The sequence below is a fragment of the Microcebus murinus genome, chromosome 1 (genome assembly GCF_040939455.1).
Source record: "Microcebus murinus isolate Inina chromosome 1, M.murinus_Inina_mat1.0, whole genome shotgun sequence".
NCBI lineage: Eukaryota > Metazoa > Chordata > Mammalia > Primates > Cheirogaleidae > Microcebus > Microcebus murinus.
The window spans coordinates 15,110,851-15,116,850 of record NC_134104.1 but is presented as its reverse complement, the minus strand read 5'-3'; positions in this window follow the sequence as shown (position 1 = coordinate 15,116,850).

The window sequence follows — 6,000 nt, the reverse complement described above, 5'->3', positions numbered from 1 at the left end:
CTTGCTGGGGGAATGCTGGGGTCATTAAGGTAGCCCCCTTAATGACCACCCATAATTGGGTTAAGGGTAAAGACCTGTCCCATGGCCGGCCCATCCATAGACTGGTCATTGGGCTAAAATGTGGCCTGGCCAATAAATCCTTGCCCAAACAGACTAGAATGCATGTTTCCGAATCTGGATTGTGAAATACAGAAAAAGCAGGCTGTTTGGTAGCCAGGGGAAGACAAAGAAGACACTGAATGTGTAGTGTCTTCATATTAAAGGTAGGTACCCACAGTGAAATTAACAGACTTCTACTTCTGAGGGCCCCTGAACTTGTCTTCGGTTCCAAATCATTTCCCACTTCCTATTCCATTTTCCACAGGGATTGTTCTATGATGACTCCTGTTCTTGGATTTCTAAGAGATGATCTTTCTAAATAATACACGTATCCTAATACATTAACATTTTTAAATTATTGGAATAGGTGAATCTCTATTCTTTACAACCAAAATAGCTGAATAAAACTCTGCACAACTATTAGTTTTACTATATACTGTAATTCTACTCTGTTAAAGAACACTGAAGTTAATAGTGATTTGGTAACTAGTCTACTGATTCCAAGTCCTGATTTATAATTGCTGCATTATACAGCCTGCCATTCTTTTGGCTACTCCAACTGGCTCACTTATAATCATTTAGAACCAAAAGAATTCAGTAGGATCTACCAAAAGACATCTCATACCATGACTTACTTCTAAGACCACCATCTTCTAAGACCAATTCTATATTTTATGAGGATGAATTTTAAGCATTTGATTTTAATCCATCCATAACTTCTATGCCACTAACAAGCTAATTTTTTTTAGCGTGATGAAACTATATGTAGAAATATGTGGTATTGATCAGTAGTCTCCAACCTTTTTGGCACCAGGGACCTGTTTGATGGAAGATAATTTTTCTACAGGATAGGGGGTGGGGTGGGGTGGGGAGGGGCAGGGCATGGTTTCAGGATGATTCAAGTGCATTTCATTTATTGTGCAGTCCTCTCTATTGATGATAATCAGAATTTGCAGCTAGTCTCCAGCACTAGCATCACTGTCTCTCGGCTCCACCTCAGATCATCAGGCATTAGATTCTCATAAGCAGTGTGCCACCTAGATCCTGCCTATGCCCAGTTTACAGTAGGGTTCGAGTTCCTGTGAGAATCTAATCTTGTGGCTGAGCTTGTGCGGTGATGTGGTGATGTGAGTCATCGGGAGCAGTTGCAACTACAGATGAAGCTTCGTTGGCTGGCCTGCCGCTCACCCCCTGCTATGCACCCTGGTTCCTAGCAGGGGTTAGGGACCATAGGTATTGATTATTTATGAAAGCAACAAATGTTCTCACAGTAGGGCAAGCAAACTCCTCTTCAGAGAAACTCCTTTGGTCACCTAATAAAAATTGGTCAATAAAATTGAGCCAGAGGATTTCTAACCTCTGACTTATTCAAGGCACTCAGCCTTACGATTTTGCTTCCATCAACAGTAATGAGTTCTGCATGCCTTAGAAAAGAACAAACCACTTGGTTCTTGCCCTGATTCTGACTCTTAATGTCCCTACCCTGTCTAGCTCATCTGATGCTTGGAGGAAACCTTCACGTATTTAAATTTAATGTTAGCATTTCCTCCATTGGGTTATTAATTGCCCTCTGGTTGCAGGTTAACCAATGACCCCAAAAGAGGTCTCCAGTTGTTCTGCAAGGGTGATGAGCAATTCTCACCCTGCACTTCAGCCAACAAAAATGTTGTGCCATTTTACAAGCAGCAGAAGTCCCAGAAGGCCACACAGTTCCATGGCATGATATATGCAGAAGAATAATAAAAAATTTATGGCTCCGGGGAAGCCAACTAGTCCCAGTAGTGCCCCAAGGCAGGTAAAGCTGGTGTGTCCTCACTCAGCCTCATGCCTCAACAACTTTAACCAAGAGCACTCAGACCCGAAGTGCCTGGTCTACAAGCATAAAAACAGTCCTGAATTTGGGATAAGTACATGCACCAGATTCTGCCTATGTACATTTATATCTAACTGTATCTTATCTTAGAAATCAGGAGAAATACTTATTTGAAGCATGAAAGGAAAGCTAAATTACTTTAATGAATGGAATATTTTTGTACCCTTGAAAAGCCAAGAAATGGACATTCCACTGCCAGCTGGGTAAAACAAAGGACATTTGCCCATGGAAGTCCAATCAGGATATTAACCTCTTTCCCATCCAAATGTTCTTTGAAAACATTTCCTTATTTCCTGTATGTATACCACAATGACAACTGTACACAGGGATTTGTCAGGAAGTAAGAAACCTTTTCAGAGGTTATCATTTCATTGTAGACCACCCTAGATGGTTGTTGACACTCCAATTAGGAGATGCTGAGTGTGGCAGCCCCTAAGAAATACAGAACTGGGCTGGGGGAAGATGAGCTAAGTAATTTAAGGAAGAAATTCTCCCACTAATAATATAATAATTTATAACATTTATTCACTTATTGAAATTGTAAAGTTCGTACAAATTTTCTTAATACATATATACTTGCTCATGATGAATGTCAAGCCATAAGCTTCATGCCCCAGTGATATCTGGGTATGCCAAAAAGGCATGGAGTGCCCAGAAAGCAAATTCTTTGTCTTTTACCAAATATTCATCATTTTGCTTTTGCATGTATATATGTGTATGTGTGTGTAAATACACACATGCATAGTTTTTGCCACACTTAATTCTAAGGTAATCACCACCCAAAATATAATTGCTTTCAGATCCTGTTTAGTTTCCTAAGATTTCTTGACCGCACAAACATTAAGCTGGTCCAGGAAATTACTCTGGCTAGATGCCTCCATAAAACACTAACTGGATTTTAAAAGAAATTTGTGTTTACTCAGGAAGAGAAAGATGTGATGTTTATGAAGCCTTTGTGAGAAGAAAAAACTATTTAAATGATTCAGAACTACCTTTATGGCCTGCAACTAAAAAGGCGAATGTATCCCAAATATTGAAGCCATCATATTCTCCTACTCATGTTCCTAAGCCATAGAGAAGTTCACCAGTGGTCTAGGAAGCTCTAACCTAACCATTCATTTGATGGCATATTCTATTCCCACCCAGACACGTACGTGTTAATGAATCTTGAAGTTTTAGATTTTTCCTAATGGCTTCAAGTGAGTGATTTTATTCAGGCAAGCAAGCTGCCACCTCCCTTTAATCCTATGCCTTCCCTGTGAGTATTCTTATGCCAGAAAAAAATATGCTTTTCATTTTACAAAAAATTACCTAAATTAAGATTTTTATGGTAACAATGTCTTCATAATTATAAACCACCTTTCCTTTTCCTTTGGGAAAAACACAACAAAACATACATGAAGATCACTTTCATCCCTCGCAGAAAACCCTACCTTCCCCCATCCAAAAATGCCACCTTTGAGCTGCCAACAGTATTTCTCACAATCCCTTAGGCTTTCCTCGGATCATTATTCAAAGTTGACTTAACTCAGCACAATTTAACTTGAGATTTGTGGAGGTCAGACTCTAGGAGAATATGCCTACAAAAATGGAGATATTAGTTTTAAAAATAAATAAAGCCATTAACTCTGTCAACTGCACTGGTCTAATCATTAGTTAATAATACATTAATTGGCATCAGAAGTAAGCTATTATCATATCAATTACATCATTATATAGAATTCATCTGTTTAGGGCAGCACTGTCCAATAGAAATATAATATGACTCGGATGGTAATTTAAATTTTCACAAAACCACATTCAAAAAGTGAAAAGAAGCTGAAATTAGATTTAATGATACATTTCATTTAACCCAATACATCCAAACCGTATCTCCTACCCTTACTCTGACTCTCTTGTCTCCTTCTTAGAAGGACCCTTGTTATGACATTGAACCCACTGGGTAATCCAGGATAGTCTCCCCATATCAAGATCCTTAACTTAATCATACACACAAACTCCCTTCTGCCATGTAAGGTAAACACAGTCACAGGTTCTGAGGATTATCTCTGGAAAATCATTTATTCTGTCTACCACAATTAAATACGCCCAGCTCACATCTGCAGGTGATGTTCCGTCACAGCACATCTAGTTATGACATAGATCCATGTGTGACAAAACTATGTTTTAGAGGAACTTTTATACTTGTTTCAAGCAGTATTTCATGAAAATAAAAATGTTATGCAAGGCCGGGCGCTGTGGCTCACGCCTGTAATCCTAGCTCTTGGGAGGCCGAGGCGGGCGGATTGCTCAAGGTCAGGAGTTCAAAACCAGCCTGAGCAAGAGCGAGACCCCGTCTCTACTATAAATAGAAAGAAATTAATTGGCCAACTGATATATATATAAAAAATTAGCCGGGCATGGTGGCGCATGCCTGTAATCCCAGCTACTCGGGAGGCTGAGGCAGAAGGATCACTCAAGCCCAGGAGTTTGAGGTTGCTGTGAGCTAGGCTGACGCCACGGCACTCACTCTAGCCTGGACAACAAAGTGAGACTCTGTCTCAAAAAAAAAAAAAAAAAATGTTATGCAATAAATATTAGACATGCTCAGCATTTTGTTTTTATTAAGTGATTTCACGGTTTCTAGAAGTAATTTAAATATAATAATATATGCTCTGATGACCTAGGGGAAGTCAAGATAATAGGTATAATAGAGTTGAAGCTGGAAAAAAAGACTCTTCAAGTGCATCTTACCTATTCTTTAAGCTGCTTTTCCAAATTTGCCAGGACAAATCTTCACCCTCACTCCCAAATGATTAGTGTCACATCTAGTGTGGAGTATACTTTCTCACAAGGATGTAAGCAAGGCTTTAATGGGAATCCTACTCTTTCCTAAATACATTTCATCAAGTAGAAACCATTTTAAACCAAATCAACAAATATTTAACAAGAATATAATGAGGAAGGAACAGTGCCCAGTTCAGAATATTCCATAACTTAAATTACAAATTTAACTTTCTTAAGAATAACAACTACTTTTAAAATTTGCCTTCATTAGCAAATTAGTAGAGGCAAACTGGTAATTTGACTTGTAAACTGTTCATTGATTCCACTATAATATCGCCATTTTAATGCTGTCACTTCAATTTAACCTTATTCTGAGGTTCTACTTACATGCCAAAAGAGAAAATTGAGGCAATAATTCCAATTTGAAAATACGTGTTCCTGAACTGCCTGGATCAACATCCGAATTTGTACCTTTCAGGTGTGCTTGGGCTCCAAGTCTGTTGTCCATGGGAGACATACACATGCACCTCAACTGATGATGGGGTTACATTCTGGTAAGCCAATCATTGAAAATATCTTAAGTCAAAAGTGCATTTAATATACCTAATCTATAGAACATCGTAGCTTAGCCTAACCTTCCTTAAATGTGCTCAGGACACCTACTAATACATTAACCAACAGTTTGGCAAAATCACCTAACACAAAGCCTACTTTATAATAAAGTGTTGCGCCCTCATATAATTTATTGAATACTGTATTGAAAGTGAAAACAGAATGGTTGCCTGGGTACTCAAGTACAGTTTCTACTGAATGTGTACTGCTGTCTCACCATTGTCAAGCATCTATTCCTATGGTGGAGCCGTCATAAGTGGGGACTGTCTATTAGTCAGCTCATCCTGCCACAGTAAATGCCACAGACTGGGTGGCTTAAGCAACAGACATTTATTTCTCACAGATCTGGAGGCTGGAAACCTGAGATCAGGTGCCAGTGTGGTTGGGGTTCTGGTAGGGGCCCTCTTTCTGACTTGTGGAGAAGGCCACCTTTCTCACTGTGTCCTCACAGAGCAGAGAGAGAGACAGAGAGAGAGAAGGGGGATGTGGAGAGAGCACAAGCTCTCTGGTGTCTCTTCTAATAAGGGCACTAAGCCTATCATGAGGGCCGCACCTCGTGACCTCATCTAAACTTAATTACCTCCTGAAGGCCCCATCTCCAAATACTACGGCATTAGATATTAAGGCTTAAAAATATAAATATTGCAGAA